Source organism: Saimiri boliviensis, chromosome 10, assembly GCF_048565385.1.
Source record: "Saimiri boliviensis isolate mSaiBol1 chromosome 10, mSaiBol1.pri, whole genome shotgun sequence".
Taxonomy (NCBI): Eukaryota; Metazoa; Chordata; class Mammalia; order Primates; family Cebidae; genus Saimiri; species Saimiri boliviensis.
This window is the reverse complement of record NC_133458.1, coordinates 2676929-2694754: the sequence shown is the minus strand read 5'-3', so window position 1 is coordinate 2694754 and position 17826 is coordinate 2676929. Positions and strand designations below refer to the sequence as shown.

At 41.3% G+C, this 17826-nt stretch overlaps 1 protein-coding gene across 2 annotated transcripts in view; it reads left to right on the top strand.

Moving 5' to 3' along the window:
• Positions 1-1511: 1511 nt before the first annotated feature.
• Positions 1512-17826, top strand: part of RNF32 (ring finger protein 32) — a 62090-nt gene continuing 45775 nt past the window's right edge. Inside the window, exons 1-2 of one of the 2 annotated variants that reach the window (XM_074378849.1) lie at positions 1512-1701; positions 15222-15352. The gene's annotated coding sequence lies outside the window, so the exon portion shown is untranslated. Of the gene's footprint in view, positions 1702-14242; positions 15353-17826 lie in introns of those variants that run through there. The other variant, XM_010329571.3, reaches the window with a different exon arrangement.

The window sequence follows — 17826 nt, the reverse complement described above, 5'->3', positions numbered from 1 at the left end:
ATATGGGGGAAGCAGAACCCACCAGCGAGACTGTTACTACTTAAAGGCTCCTAACTGGAAAACTGCGTCCAGTTCTAATCAAAGGAATATATTTTTCTCTGTTGATGATCAAAATAAATCCTTAAATACACTACAAATGAAAGCGCCACCTATGACACTTAAAACCTCCACAAAAATATTTGCTTCTGTATTGTGAATTTTAAACAGATATGTAAACCGCAAAAAAGTAGTCTGGTGGCCTCATTTTAAATATTGTTATCTATGAATTCATAAATTCTGGCCTGATGGACTAAGAGCTCATTGAAAAGGTAGTAACAGGCCATATGCAGTGGCTCACACCTGTTATCCCAGCGACTTGGAAGGCTCAGGTGGGACGATCACTTGAGGCCAGGAGTGTGGGCCCAGCTCCAAAAAAAAAAAAAAAAAAAAAAAAAAATTAAAATTAAATTAGCTGGGTATGATGACATTCGCTGATAGTCCCAACTACTCAGGAGGCTAAGGCGGGGAGGATGGCTGGAGACCAGGAGTTTGAGGCTGCAGTGAGCTATGATGGTGCCACACACTGCAGCCTGGGGGACAGAGCAAGTCCCTGTCTTAAAAAATTTTTAAAAAGGGCCGGGCGCGGTGGCTCAAGCCTGTAATACCAGCACTTTGGGAGGCCGAGGCAGGTGGATCACGAGGTCAAGAGATCAAGACCATCCTGGTCAACATGGTGAAACCCCATCGCTACTAAAAATACAAAAATTAGCTGGGCCTGGTGGTGCGTGCCTGTAATCCCAGCTACTCAGGAGGCTGAGGCAGGAGAATTGCCTGAACCCAGGAGGCGGAGGCTGCGGTGAGCCGAGATCGCGCCATTGCACTCCAGCCTGGGCAACAAGAGTGAAACTCCGTCTCAAAAAAAAAAAAAGTAGTAAATAGTAATACTAATGGTGTGTTGGCTGTGTTTCATACACAGCAATTATCAAATCATCCAAGAAGCAATTTTCTCTTGATATCCAACCATTTTCACTTTCCTCATACAGCCACACCCAGATGGAGGGATGGGCAAAACCACAGTCACTGCGCAGAGGGCAGTGGAGAGGCCTGTGTGCGCTCTGCCAGGCAGCCGTGCGGCCCCTCCCCCTCGAAGCCTGGGCTCAGCCATGTGTCTTGCGTCAATGGGTGGCATGTTAGCAAACACACCAGCCAAGGTTCACAGCAGGTGCCCATGGGCTTCTCGTCCTTTCCTGTGGAGGAGCACGGCTGGGCTGGGTTGCTGGAGGATGAAGAGCTTTGGGGCCCTACAGCTGAGTTGCCCCAGCTCAGGCCAGTCCTGGTTAGCCAGCAGCCTGTGACTCTGTTCAAATGTTAGCTGCTTTGGGTTTCTTCTTCAGCAGATTGCCTCTTCATACAGTAAGTCATCAGCTAGGACCAAAACAAGCTTCTGCTCAGGCTGGCCAGGACTCCTAAATCCACTGAAGCTGAACGTCTGAAACCACTGAGTCTGGGGGTGAGTGGGACTGGGGTACAGCATTATTGCAACGCTCCATAACAACACAAGCCCGGAAGCATCAAGAGACAACACACAGAGGGATGACAGCCAGAGGCTAGACCGGGTGTGTCAGCGGAGCACTCACCACAGCCTCCCCAGCCTGGGAAGGCAGGCCAGGCTCTCCAAGCAACTGGCCTGGAACATCTGGAGCTGGTGAGCGGCCTGACCAGGTAAGCCTCCGACCAGTTAGTCAAGAGGCCTAAGCTGGAACTGGGAGGCCACTTGGGCTTGAGCCTCAGACAACTGTAAGTGGAGAATGCTCCACCCCAGGCTGCAACTCCCTGTCTGAGAAGCTGCCCAGGCATCTACTGTGTGGCTTTGTCCCTTACCATGGGCACCTCTTACAGTTTAACCAACCCTCAGTTCCAGGACTGCTTCACAGCAATCAAACCCACTGTAAGAGTTTAAAAAGAACTTTGGCAATTGCCTCCTCTCCTGATTCATCCTTTTTTTCTTTAAAAGTTTGGAATCCGCCCTTGTTCTCTGCGGCACTTCCCAAAGTAACTTGGAAGGATTTCCCAGGCTATAGTCACTCAAATTTGGCTCAGATAAATTCTTTGTTGCCTAAGCAATAAAGGACACCTCAGTAACCTTCCAGGTCCACAACATCCAGTTTCTGTATATTTTGCCCCTACTTCCAAATTAGGACCAACCAGAAAAAGCCAGATATGTTCCTCAAACCACTGGCATGAGATGCTCACTTTGCATGAGCCAACTCCATGCTGGCAACCTCCAATCAGAACACCGTAGAGGCTTTCATTCCTCCTGTCTACAGCATTCCTGCTCCCCTCTGCCGCTGAGCCCCTGCTGAATTCGGGTGGTGGGGCTGAATTCCTTGTTATCACAAGCTCTAAATAAACAGCCTGTTTGTTCTCCTTCGGCTGGTCCTAGTCTCCACAACAGGAAGGGGTGGAGAATTGTGGCCAGTACTGCTACAGGAAAAGGGTCCCGATCCAGACCCCAATACAGGGTTCTTGGATATCAAACAAGAAAGGATTCAGGGCAAGTCTGCAGTGCAAAGTGAAATCAAGTTTATTAAGAAAGTAAAGGAATAAAAGAATGGCCACTCCATAGACAGGGCAGCCCAAGGGCTGCTAGCTACCCATTTCTATGGTTATTTCTTGATGACATGCTAAACAAATGGTGGATTATTCATGCCTCCCCTTTTTACACCACGTGGGGTAACTTCCTGACATTGCCATGGCATCTGCAAACTGTCATGGCACTGGTGGAAGTGTAGCAGTGAGGATGACCAGAGGTCACTTCTGTGGCCATCTTGGTTTTGGTGGGTTTTGGCCGGCCTCTTTACTGCAAGCTGTTTTATCAGCAAAGTCTTTATGACCTATATTTTGTGCTGACCTCCTATCTCATCCTGTGACTTAGAAAGCCTTAACTGTCTGGGAATGCAGCCCAGTAGGTTTCAGCCTCATTTTACCCAGCTCCTGTTTAAGAGTTGCTCTGGTTCACAGGCCTCTGACAGTACTGCAAGCTACAACAGACATAGGAGGCAAACGGATAGGTCACAGGACATGAGCATGGTTAACATGCGCCAGACTGACAACTGCACTGTGGCATTCATTCATTCAACTTCCACTGTGTTGCAGATGATGAGGAGGCTCTTCAATGCATTCCCAGGCCTTCTTTAATCCTTCACATGCAAATCTTCTCTCTTCTGAAGCTCCTTCCTGGCCACCATTCTTGTCATTTTGTCTTCTAAAATTATTAGGTCTATCTCTGCCAAATCTTTAATCAGTAATGGTTTGACCTGAGAGCCTGCCATGTCATTTTCATCAACTCCATTCAGTCCTGACTCTTTCATGGAATCCACAATTTTGACTTTGCAATCCCTTTACCTTGTATCCTTAAATGTCCATGGCGCCCTGCACTGCTGAGAAACGAGTTGACAAAGATACCGATGGCACAGCTGGCAGTGGGAAGTGGGAAGGGATATTTGAATAGCACTGTTCTTATAAATCTTTCAATAGAGTTTGATAATAAAATCAGGATATCAGTGCCTCAATATTTTCATAATTTTTTTCTATATTTTAGAAAGATCCTTAAGAAACAAAATAAATTATCTAAAAATTAAACTCACTACTTTTTACTTTATATCTCTAGGAAAATCCTACTTGGTCATGGTGAATAATTCCTTTAATGTGTGGTTGAATTTGGTTTGCTAGTATTTTGTTGAGGATTTTTGCATCTATGTTCATCAGGGATATTGGTCTGTAATTTTCTTTTCTTGTAGTGTGTCCTTGTCTGATTTGGTATCAGGGTAAGCTGGCCTTGTGAAATGAGTTTGGAAGTATTCTCTCTTCTTCCATGTTTTAGGAAGGGTTTGAGAAGGATGGGTATTAGTTCTTCTATAATTGTTCAGTAAGATTCAGCAGTGAAGCCATCAGGTGTTGGGCTTTTCTTGGATGGGAGATGCTTTATTACTGATTCAAATCTCTTTTCTCATTATTGATCTATTCAGATGTTCTGTTTCTTCATGATTCAGTCTTAGTAAATTGTATGTGTCTAGCAACTTATCCATTTCTTCTAGGTTGTCCAGTTTGTTGGCATATAATTGTTCACAGTAGTCTCTTATAATCCTTTGTATTTCTGTGGTATCTGTTGTAATGTCTTCTCTCTCGTTTCTGATTTTATTTGTGTCTTTTCCCAGAATGCAATAATGGCGCAACATACACAAATCTGTAAGTGTGATTCACCATATTAAGAGAATGAAGGATTAAAAACCATAGGATCATCTCAATAGATGCAGAAAAGGCATTTAACAGAATTCAATATTCATTCATGATAAAAACTCTTGACAAACTAGGTCCCGAAGAAGTGTACCGCAACACAATAAAAACCACAGATGACTAATCCACAACTAGCATCGTAAAGGCATACCTCAGAGATATTGTGTTCAGTTCCAGATCACTGCAGTAAAGCTAATTTTGAAAGAGCCACATGATTTTTTTTGCTTCCCAGTGCCTACAAGAGTTATGCTTATACTAGATTACATTAAGTATGCAACAGCATTATGTCTAAAAAGTGCACATATCTTAAAAACATTTTATTGCTAAAAATGCTGAGAAAGTGAGCACAGGCTGTTGGGAAAAAAATGGCACCAGTGGGTTTGCTCAATGCCACAAACCTTCAATTTGTAAAAAAATTCAGTATCTCCAAAGTGCAATAAAGGGAAGTGCAACAAAACGAAGTACACCTGTACTCACTGGCAAAAAAAATTGAAGGCTTTTTTTCAGAAACAAAATAACCATGGCCACTCTCATTACTTTTATTCAACATAGTATTGGAAGTCCAAGCCAAAACAATTAGACAAGAGAAAGAAATGGAAAGCATCTAAATTGTGGGCAAAAAAAAAAAAAAAAAAACAAGTTAAATTGTCCCTGTTTGCAGACAACATGATCTTATATATTGAAAACCCTAAAATTCCACCAAAAAACTGTTAGAACTAATATGCAAATTTGGTAAACATACATGATATGAAATCAATATCCAAAAATCAGGAGCATTTCTATACACTAGCAACAAATTATCCAAAAAAGAAAACAAGAAACAATCCCATTACAATAGCTACAAAATAAAATACTTAGGAATAAATTTAACCAAAGAGATGAAAGACTTCTAAACTGAAAACTACAATACAGTGATGAAAGGAATTGAAGAAGACACAAATAAATGAAAATCCTGTGTTCAAGGATTGGGAGAATTAATATTGTTAAACTGTCCATACTACCCAAAGCAATCTGCGCATTCAATGGAATCCCCATCAAAATTCCTATAACATTTTTTTCACAAAAATAGATAAAACAATCCTGAAATTTGTATAGAACTGCAAATGACCCTGAATAGCCAAAGCAATCTAGGTTCTTGAGCAAAAATAACAAAGCTGGAGGGATCAAAGTTACTGACTTCATAATCTGCTACAAAGATGTAATAATCAAAACAGCATGGTACTGGCATAAAAACAGACACATAGACCAGTGGAACAGAATAGAGAGCCCAGAAATAAATACACATATTTATGGTCAATTAAGTTTCAACAAAAGTGCCAAAAACGCACAACAGGGTAAGGACAGTCTCTTCCATAAGTCATGTTGGGGCAACTGGACATCTATAAGCAGAGGAATAAAATTAGATCCTTTCTCCCCTTTCTCACACCAAATTTTTAAGAACCAACTGAAAATGGATTAAAGACTTTGACACAAAACCTGAAACTATAAAACTAGAAGAAAACATTGGGAAAAGTTCCATGACATTGGCCTGGGTCATTTTTGGGTATGAGCCCAAGAACATCAGCAACAAAATCAAAAATTGACAAATGGTATTGCATCAAACTAAAAAGTTTCTGCATAGTAGAGTAAGCAATCAACAGAGTGAAGAGATCACTTAAGGAATGAGAGAAAATATTTGCAAATTATGCATCTGACAAGGGGTTAATATCCAAATTACATAAGGAAATCAAATAATCCAATAGTAAGAAATAGAATAACTTGATTAAAATATAGGCAAGAAACCTGAATAGACATTTCTCAAAAGAAGATATACAAAGAGCCAAAAAGTATATTAAAAATTGCTCAGCTGGGTACAGTGGCTCACGACTGTAATCCCAACACTTTCAGAGGCCAAGGAAGGTGGATTACCTGAGGTCAGGAGTTTGAGACCAGCCTGGCCAACATAGTGACACCCTGTCTCTACTAAAAATACAAAAATTAGCCAGGTGTGGTGGCAGATGCCTATAGTCCCAGCTACTCGGGAGACTGAGACAGGAGAAGTGCCTGAGCTTGGGAGACAGAGTTTGCAGTAAGCCGAGATTATGCCACTGCATTCCAGCCTGGCCATCAGAGCAAGACTGTCTCAGAAAAAAAACAAAAACAAAAACAAAAAGGCTCAACAGCACTAATCATTAGAGAAATGCAAGTTAAAAATACAATGAGATATCACTTCATACCTGTTAGAATGGTTATTACCAAAAAGACCAAAGTTAACAAATATTGAAGAGGATGTGAAGAAAAGAGAACACTTATGCCCTGTTGGTGAGAAAGGAAATTGGTACAGCATTATGGAAAATAGTATTGAGGTTTCTTAAAAACTTAAAAATAAAACTACGATATTCAGGAATCCTACTAGCTATGTGTTCAAAGAAAATGAAATCAGCGTGTTGAAGATATCACTGCACTCCCATGTTCACTGCAGTGCTATTCACCACAGCCAAGATGTAGAACCAACCCAGTGCACATCAACAGATATGTAAAGAAAACGTGGCATACATGCACGATTCAATGCTATTAACCCTTAAGAAAGAACTAAATCCTGTCATTTGCAATCATATGGACATTATGCTAAGTGAAGTAAGTCAAGCACAGAATGACAAATGGCAGTAATCTCACTAATATATACAGTCTAAAAAAGTTGATCTCATGGAAGTTGACAGTAGAATCGTGGTTGGCAGGGGCTGTGGAGAGGGAAGGCTTCATGAGATGTTGCTCAAAGGATGCAAAATTTCAGTTAATAGGAGATATAAGCTCAAGAGATACACTGCATAACCAGACACAGGATGCTTTCTTTGCCCTATTTAATGGTCTTCACCCTGAACTCAGTAATTTTAACTTAGAAACAGTAGGTAAGTGAAAAAGACCGCCTATTGAACAGAATCATGTCTCCAAAATACACCTTTCTGGCATTCAGTTGGTGATATGGTCTGGGTCTGTGACCCCTCCCGAATCTCGTGTCAAATTGTGATCCCCAGTGTTGGAGGTGGGGCCTGGTGGGCAGTGATTCTGGAGTCAGATCTCCCCCTTGGTACTGTCCTCACGATGATGAGTTTTCAAGAGATCCGGTTGTTTAAAAGTGTATGGAATCTCCCCACACCACCTCTTGCTCCTGCTCCAGCCATTTAAGAATACACACCTGCTTCCCCTTTGCGTTCCACCATGATTGTGAGTGTCCTGAGGCCTCCCCAGAAGCTGAGCGTATGCCAACATCATGCTTCCTGTACAGCCTGTGGAACTGTGAGCCAATTAAACCTCTTTTTTCTTAATGAATCACCCAGTCTTAGGTATTTCTTTATAATAGTGTAAAAACTAACATAGAAAATTGGTACCAGAAGTGGGGTATTGCTATAAATATACCTGAAAACCTGAAAGCAACTCTGGAAAACAGGCAAAAGTTGAAAGAGTGAGAAGGGCTCAGAAGAAGAAAGGAAGATTAAGGAACATTTTGAACTTCCTAGAGACTTGCTAAATTGTTGGGACCAAAAATTTGATAGTGATACGGACAATGAAGTCAAGGCTGAGGAGATCTCAGATGGAAATGGGAAACTTATTGGGAATTGGAATAAAGATCACTTTTGTTATGCTTTAGCAAAGAGCCCGGCTGCACTGTGCTCCTGCTCTAGGGATCTGGGGAACTTTGAACTTGAGGGTGATTATTTAGTGTATTTGGCAGAAGAAATTTCTATGCAACAAAGCAATCAAGATATCACCTGGCCACTTCTAAACAACCTATGCTTATATACGTGAGCAAAGAAATGACCTGAAACTGGAACTTATATTTAAAAGGGAAGCACAGCATATAAGTTTAGAAAATTTACAGCCTGGCCATGTTGTAGAAAGGAAAAGCCCGTTTTCAGGGGAGGAATACAAACAGGCTTTAGAAATGTGCATAACTAAAAGGAAGGCAACTGCCAATAGCCAAGACAAGGGGAAAAAGGCCTCTAAGGCACTTCAGAGACCTTCAGCCCTTCTGAATTCATCTGTTTTCATGCTGCTGTCAAAGACATACCCAAGACTTGGCAATTTTCAAAAGAAAGAGATTTATTGGACTTACAGTTCTACGTGGCTGGGGAGGCCTCACAATCATGGCAGAAGGTGAAGGGCACATCTTGCATAGCAATGGCAAGAGAGAGAATTAGAACCAAGTGAAACAGGTTTACCCTTATCAAATCATCAGACCTCATGAGACTTAAACTGCCCGCAACCCCTTATTCAATTATCTCCCACTGGGTCCATCCCACAACATGTAGGAATTGTGGGAGTACAATTCAAGATGAGATGTGGTTGAGGACACAGAGCCAAACCGTATCACCCTCCCATCATAGGCTTAAAGTCCTAGAAGGACTGAATGGTTTCCTGGACCAGGCCCAGCCCCTGCTGCCCTGCACATCCTCTAGATACTTCTCCCTGCATCCCAGCCACTCCAGCTCCATCCATGGCTAAAAAGGGTGCAGGTACAGCTTGGGCCACTGCTTCAGAGGGTGCAAGCTGTAAGCCTTGGCAGCTTCCACATAATGTTAAGCCTGTGGGTGCAGAGGATGCAAGAGTTGAAGCTTGAAAGCCTTCATCTGGATGGACTGCAGAGGGTGCATGAAAAGCCTGGATGTCCAGGCAGAAGCCTGCTGCAGAAGCAGAGCCTCTCAGAGAGCCTCTACTAGGGCAGTGCAGAGGTGAAATGTGGAGTTGATTGGAGTTCCCTAATAGAGTCCCCACTGGCACACTGCCTAGTGGAGTTGTGAGAAGAGGGCCACCATCCTCCAGATCCCGGAATGGTAGAGCCACCTATAGCTTGCACCATATACCTGGAAAAGCTGCAAGCACTCAACCACAGCCTGTGAGAGCAGCTGCAGAGGCTGATCCCTGCAAAGCCAAAGGGGCAGAGCTGCCCAAAGCCTTGGGAGCCCACCTCTTATACTGGTGTGTCTTGGAATAGGGACATGGAGTCAAACAAGATTATTTTCGAGCTTTACAGTTTAAAAACTTCCTTGCTGGGTTTCAGACTTCAAGTGCGAGGGCCTGTAGCCCCTTTCTTTTGGTAGATTCCTCCCTTTTGGAACAGAAGTTATTTACCCAATGCCTATACTTGCATTGTATCTTGGAAGCAACTAACTTGTTTTTTGATTTTATAGGTTCATAGGTGGATGGGACTAGATTTGTCTCAGATAAGACTTTGGTCTTTTGAGTTAATGCTGGAATTAATTAAGACTTTGGGGGATTACTGGGAAGATATCATTGTATTTTGCAATGTGAGAAGGATATGAAATTTGGAGAGGTCAGGGGTAGAATGATATGATTAGAATCTGCGTCCCCACCCAAATCTCATGTTGAACTGTAATCCCCAATGTTGGAGGTGAGGTCTGGTAGGAGGTGACTGGATCATGGGGGCAGATTTCCCCCTTGGTATTGTTCTCATGACAGTGAGTTCTTGTGAGATCTAGTCATTTAAAAGTGTGTGGCACCACCTCTTACTCCAGAAACCCTTACCATTTTAAATTTACATAACAAGTCTTACCTTTGTTTAAGGCATTTTTCTTGGCCATCTTGTCTTAACTGTGCCTTAATGTACATTCTTTTTCCTTTAAGCCTAAAGTCTCAGCTCTGTGTTTTTGAGATATAAATTTTCTACCTTGTTTCACGTTAACAGTCATCCCCAGAAATGCAAATTTAGGGCTGCCCAGCTAATAACTGCTTAGGGCAATGAAATGGGTCATTGGAAGATTAACAGTCTGAATAGGAAAATAAAAACTATTTGAAAGCTGGCAAATGAGAATTACTTGTAAAAGCTATAAGTTCTGCTTCTCCATGTATCTGTATATTGATATGTGTTATGTGTGTAATATTTAGTAAACAAAGCTAACTTTAAAATTGTTGATAAAATAGAAATGGCTTCAGAATTGTCACAAATATAATTCAGACATTTTTGTCTAGATCTACTGGTCAAATAGGTTTATGCTATCTCTACTATATGTTTTTAAGAGCATAAAACTTCTGCTTCTGTAATACTTTATATGCTTGCTTAATTTGTAGTATTTTGTTCTCGGTTTTGAGCCTCTGGGTTCTGGGGTCTGGATAGGTGGCCATGGTGAGGCCTGGGGACATGTTATCAGTGGCTAGACCACCAGTTACAAGGCAGAGTCAAGCCCAAGATGAGCCCCCTCCTCCTTGGCCCAGCTTTGTCCCCTAGCCACGCTGAAAGGGTTTGGATCCTCCAGGCATCATCTTCACAGGTGTCTACCATCTTGAGCTCTACATTTAGTATGTAAATTCAACACCCAAATAGGCCCTGCCCTTCAAAGCCATCCTGGATACCATGTGACTACTTGAGACTCAGAACAACTGAGGAAAACATTAGCAGGAGAGTACCTGTGTCATTAGCAGAATACCTGTGTCATTAGCAGAGTAACTACGTCATTAGCAGGAGAGTACCTGTGTCAGTAGCAGGAAAGTACCTGGGTCATTGGCAGAGTACCTGTGTCAGTAGCAGAATACCTGTGTCATTAGCAGAAGAGTACCTATGTCATTAGCAGGAGAGTACCTGTGTCATTAGCAAAGTACCTGTGTCATTAGCAGAGTACCTGTGCCAGTAGCAGAAGAGTACCTGTGTCATTAGCAGGAGAGTACCTGTGTCATTAGCAGGAGAGTACCTGTGTTATTAGCAGAGTACCTGTGTCATTAGCAAGAGAGTACCTGTGTCATTAGCAGGAGAGTACCTGTGTCATTGGCAGAGTACCTGTGTAATTAGCAGAGTACCTGTGTCAGTAGCAGAAGACTACCTATATCATTAGCAGGAGAGTAGCTGTATCATTAGCAGAGTACCTGTGTCATTGGCAGAGTACCTGTGTCATTAGCAGGGTACCTGTGTCATTGGCAGAGTACCTGTATCATTAGCAGAGTACCTGTGTCATTGGCAGAGTACCTCTGTCATTAGCAGGAGAGTACCCATATCATTAGCAGGAGAGTAGCTGTATCATTAGCAGAGTACCTGTGTCATTGGCAGAGTACCTGTGTCATTGGCAGAGTACCTGTGTCATTGGCAGAGTACCTGTGTCAGTAGCAGAAGAGTACCTATATCATTAGCAGGAGAGTACCTGTGTCATTGGCAGAGTAGCTGTATCATTAGCACAGTACCTGTGTCATTGGCAGAGTACCTGTGTCATTAGCAGAGTACCTGTGTCATTGGCAGAGTACCTGTGTCATTGGCAGAGTACCTGTGTCAGTAGCAGAAGAGTACCTATATCATTAGCAGGAGAGTACCTGTGTCATTGGCAGAGTAGCTGTATCATTAGCAGAGTACCTGTGTCAGTAGCAGAAGAGTACCTATATCATTAGCAGGAGAGTAGCTGTATCATTAGCAGAGTACCTGTGTCATTGGCAGAGTACCTGTGTCATTGGCAGAGTACCTGTGTCATTAGCAGGAGAGTAGCTGTATCATTAGCAGAGTACCTGTGTCATTGGCAGAGTACCTGTGTCATTAGCAGGAGAGTACCTGTGTCATTGGCATGGTTCCTGTGTCATTAGCAGAGTACCTGTGTCAGTAGAAGAGTACCTATATCATTAGCAGGAGAGTAGCTGTATCATTAGCAGAGTACCTGTGTCATTGGCAGAGTACCTATGTCATTAGCAGGAGAGTACTTGTGTCATTGGCAGAGTACCTGTGTAATTAGCAGAGTACCTGTGTCAGTAGCAGAAGAGTACCTATATCATTAGCAGGAGAGTAGCTGTATCATTAGCAGAGTACCTGTGTCATTGGCAGAGTACCTGTGTCATTAGCAGGAGAGTACCTGTGTCATTGGCAGGGTTCCTGTGTAATTAGCAGAGTACCTGTGTCAGTAGCAGAAGAGTACCTATATCATTAGCAGGAGAGTAGCTGTATCATTAGCAGAGTACCTGTGTCATTGGCAGAGTACCTGTGTCATTAGCAGGAGAGTACCTGTGTCATTGGCAGAGTACCTGTGTAATTAGCAGAGTACCTGTGTCAGTAGCAGAAGAGTACCTATATCATTAGCAGGAGAGTAGCTGTATCATTAGCAGAGTACCTGTGTCATTGGCAGGGTTCCTGTGTAATTAGCAGAGTACCTGTGTCAGTAGCAGAAGAGTACCTATATCATTAGCAGGAGAGTAGCTGTATCATTAGCAGAGTACCTGTGTCATTGGCAGAGTACCTGTGTCATTAGCAGGAGAGTACCTGTGTCATTGGCAGAGTACCTGTGTAATTAGCAGAGTACCTGTGTCATTGGCAGAGCACCTGTGTCATTGGCAGAGCACCTGTGTCATTGGCAGAGTACCTGTGTCATTAGCAGGAGAGTACCTGTGTCATTGGCAGAGCACCTGTGTCATTAGCAGGAGAGTACCTGTGTCATTGGCAGAGTACCTGTGTCATTGGCAGAGTACCTGTGTCATTAGCAGGAGAGTACCTGTGTCATTAGCAGAGTACCTGTGTCATTGGCAGAGTACCTGTGTCATTAGCAGAGTACCTGTGTCATTAGCAGAGTACCTGTGTCATTGGCAGAGTACCTGTGTCATTAGCAGGAGAGTACCTGTGTCATTAGCAGGAGAGTACCTGTGTCATTAGCAGGAGAATACCTGTGTCAGTAGCAGAGTACCTGTGTCATTGGCAGAGTACCTGTGTCATTAGCAGAGTACCTGTGTCATTAGCAGGAGAGTACCTGTGTCATTAGCAGGAGAGTACCTGTGTCAGTAGCAGAGTACCTGTGTCATTGGCAGAGTACCTGTGTCATTAGCAGAGTACCTGTGTCATTGGCAGAGTACCTGTGTCCTTAGCAGGAGAGTACCTGTGTCATTGGCAGAGTACCTGTGTCATTGGCAGAGTACCTGTGTCATTGGCAGGACAGGACCTGTTTCAAGGCTCTTTTCTGTAGTTTAAAATCTTAAAGTCATGCTATATTGAATTAAGTGATAAGAATAAATGTCTGAGTCATTTCTAAGTAGGTCAAAATACTGAAACATTAATTAGTAAACATAAATGTAAGTTTATATATTTTAGCATCTTATTTTTATATGGTATATAAAAGCTAAATACATTTAGATCTATTAATAACAAAAACTTGAGAAAATCTAGCTATCTAAAAAATTATGAAATTGTTTTCATCTACAAATATTGATATAGAACAGTTCAAAATTACTTCCTAAGTTTTCACTAGAAATTAGGGTTACTAGCAGTTACAACTGTAGTTAATATATGTGATTAAAACTAATAAATATAAGAAACAATTCTGTATACAGTGTATAAAGAAAACCAAAGTATTTTTGGTGATGAAAGTTTTAGACATGGAAATGTGTGTTGAGGAAAAAAAAAATGTCTAGAAGTTGAAGATTATTTCAAATTGAAGGAATAAAAAAGATAAATAAAACTAAGTGAACAAAGCTGAAAAGAATAGAAAAAAGTTGTAAGAGATTATAAAAAGTTTATGGAAATCTACTGTGGTCAAAAGATGACAAAATGGACAGATTTGTTTATAAGGTTTTATTAGCTTTGTGTTGATAAAACACTATGCAAAAGTAAAATTTGTTTTTCTCTTTTGAACAAGAATTTTCATGTAATGTTAATAAGAGACAGTAAAAGACTTTTGTTCATCTTTTGAGGAAACTGCAAAAAAAGAGAGAGGAAAGGAGACAGATTCTATCTCATTTTGTCTTTCTCATATCTGTTTACTGGAAAATGGAGACTCCTCTCTAACAAAGAAGAAAGGTTTCTGCTTTTTAAACCCTTTTATCACTTTGGCTAAATGAAGATTATCTTACAATGCCTTATGATCCTATTTTGATTATTTTAAACCTTTGACATATTTGACAGGCTTCCCCAAATCAAATTTCAAATTGTCTTTTTTTTTTTTTTTTTTTTTTTAACCTCAAACTAACTGGGTGATGCTACAGAGAGCCCCTGCAGCATCCAAAAGAGAAACAGGATTATTTGATACATTAAGTTTATAAGCTAGTAAAATCCTAGAGTATCGTGCCTTCAAGGAGATTCATGGAAAGGATGGAAGGGACCCTGAAAAGTACTCTTGAATGACAAGTTTCTGACAACTTTAGGATCATATCATTTAGACTGGGTATGAATTGCCAGCACTCTAATGAACAGACTGACTGGTTTAAGAAACTGATAATCCAATTAGGACAAAAATTAATTGAATACCAAGGAAATACTCTGCCAGATTTTCAAGCTAAGTCAGCCACTATTGAAATTGTTTCGATATGTAGTTTAGATGAACTCATCAAATTTACCTATAACAACCTATCTAATAAACAGTGCTATGTACCTGAATTGGAGAAACAAAACTGACATTTAAGAAGATAGAAATCTGCCCTTTTGCGGCCATCACCAAAGATAGAGCAGCCAAAATGAAATTCAATCCTTTGGCAGCTTCCAACCAAAGCAAGAACCACCAAAGGCATTTCAATGCACCTTCCACATTCACAGGATGATTATGTCTTCCCCTCTTTCCAAAGAGCTGAGACACAGGTACAACGTGCAATCCACGCCTATCCAAAAAGATGATGAAGCTCAGGTTATACAAGGACACTATAAAGGTCAGCAAATTGGCAAAGCAGCCCAGGTTTACAGGAAGAAATATGTCCCCTACATTGAACAGGTGCAGCGGGAAAAGGCTAATGGCGTAACTGTCCATACAGGCATTCATGCAGCAAGGGGGTTATCCGTAGGCTAAAACTGGGCAAAGACACAAAAGCATTCTTGAACAGAAAGCCAAATCTCACCAAGTAGAAAAGGAAAAGGACAGATATAAGGAAGAAACAACTGAGAAGATAAAGGCGTCAAGGGATCTTATGTAAATCTAATGTTAAGTATGAAGTTACAGAGAGCCTGGAAAGAAGCCTCGTCTTTCCTGAATCCTTAAAAGTTCTTTTTTTTTCTTTTTTGGAGACAGAGTCTCACTCTGTTGCCCAGGCTGGAGTGCAACTGCACAACCTCAGCTCACTGCAACCTCCACCCACCAGGTTCAAGCAATAAAGCTTCCAGTATTAAAAACTCTACACTCCAGGGTCCATCATGGAAGAGGTAAGACGGTTCAAGTAGAATACTGGCATGGTTACTGTTCTAAATTGCTAAAATGGTTTATGACCAATGTTTGGTCTGTCAATCTACAATCCTGGGAAGGCAATCAAAACTTCATGTACATTTCTGCTATGTGATGGGCCATTTAAACATTTTTAGAGGGATTTCATTCCCTTGCCCTTTTCAATGCATGTTTTCTGATTGTATAGGAGCTTTGCCATTCAAAAAGTCTGGTGCTATAACAGTAGATAAAAGGTTACTAGAAAGCACGTTTCTCTCATGGGACATATCTGGAAAGATTGCTAGTGATAGAGGTACTTGTTTCACCAGACAAGTTGTAAAACAATGAGATAAGGTATCATAGGTACAATCACATTAGGTAAAGCTCACTGAATTTACTGGATTTCCCTGGTCTAAAGTACTGTGGATTGATAACAGGTCCACTTCCATGTGGAAAACAAAAGTTGATCCCTTATGTAATAGTGACTGGAAGGCCTATGTTCCTAGTAATACAACCTCACCCGTCTTCTGCTCCTGAGCTCTGAATGACAAAGTGCTGCAAGGCTTTAGTGCATTATACCCACGTGTGTTTTCAATAGGTAAAGAAAGCTTTTCAGGGTCCACTGAGGACATTCAAACCCTACATGATCTAAAGCCTAGAGACTGAGTCTTCCGGAAACATCATCAGGGTAAGACTGCCCCTGCATCCTACACTGCCACGAAACCGCAGAACCTTGAGCCTTAGGTTTACAATCTCATAGCTGAAACGGGCCCCTCCAGACTTTTGGACCTATGCCCTTATTGGAGGCCTTAAGGTAAAGCTCACCATGAAAGTTTCTCCCCAAAGCAGACAGCCTCCTAGATGTGGGCAGCTTTCCCAAGATCATGGAGAAATACTTTTCTGCTATCATGAGACTCTTATCTCTCAATAGTTCCCTTGCTTGTGCCCCGATGAATAGAACTGGAAAAGGGGTATCTCATGTACACTTGTGGGGTATACTTTTGTGGAGAATTTCATAGTCAACATTAAACATGGGCAACCGTATTGCACTTCAATTTTGACAAATATAACATACAAATGGCAAATGGGGAAACTGCCTCAAGGAGAGGGAGTACACGGGAGCACTCTGTATTATTTGTTCAATTCATCTGTAAAATTCATTAATAAACCTACTAACTTTTAAAAATCTGGATTTAATCAGGAAACATCCTGTCTCTTGATATCTTGAACATATTAGAGCATCAACGGATTCAATTTTTAAGATACATTCAGCTTTAGCCGAAGTGGTTAGAAACCAGTATATATGTTTATTTCTCAGGTTACTTTAGAGTCTCTACTAGTAGCCTGACATTTATGCTTTTACAAATCTGTCAAAACTTTCAATTAGGGCAGAAAAATCATAAATGTCTAAAAGGAGTCCACATTACCCAAACACCTTTGATACCATCAGTATGCCTGATTGCTTTTGGCAACATTTTAGAAGTGTCTGGTATCTGGTGATCACAGTGTGGTTAGCATGAATATCTTCATCATGTCAGCTATTACAGCATACTAGGACATTATTCTTTTCCAAAGTGATACATTACGTCTACGTATATTTAATTCAACAACGAAGAATGAATTTGCTCCATTTCTTTATTCAGAAAAGAATTTTTAAAGGCTCATTTGTTATACCCATGACTTTTACAAATTAAGAATGAAAACAAGATGAGTCCTCCTCTCTCTTCCAGTGTTGGAAGTGTTTTCATCAGTGCTACTCTACCACTGCTTTAATGTTGACAGGAATGATGTAATCATCATATGTCTGTCACAGGTATTTTTTTTTTTAATGCACTTTTTCAGAAGAATTGAAACAGCTCATCCTAAGCCCTTTTTAATTATTAAAGACAAAACAGAACTGTAATATAATCTCTAGGAAAAAAAATACTTCAGTAAATTCCCACTAGCATACCTGAATCTTTACAGCAACTGCTGCTACAAAGCACTAGGAGAGACTGGAAATTTTCCAAACAATTGCTAGACCTCACATATTGCAAAATACAGGAAATGACTTAGAATTATTTGAAATAATAATTTGGGTAGAAGAAGGGTATTAGTTCTCACACTGCTAATGAAGACACACACAGGACCGTGTAACTTATAAAGGAAAGAGGTTTAATTGACTCACGGTTCCACAAGGCTGGAAGGCCTCAAAATCATGGTGGAAAGCAAACAGGAAGCAAGACAGGTCTTACATGGCAGCAGGCAAGAGAGCGTTGTGCAGGGTCACTCTATCTGTAAAACCATCAGATCTTGTGAGACTTACCTGCTACCACGAGAGCAGTATGGGGGAAACCATCCCCATAATCCAATTATCTCCACCTGGCCCTGCCCTTGACACATGGGAATTACTGCAATTCAAGGTGAGATTTGAGTGGGGACACAGCCAAACCGTATCAGCAAGTTCAGGAATCAAAATTGATAATAAATATACAAC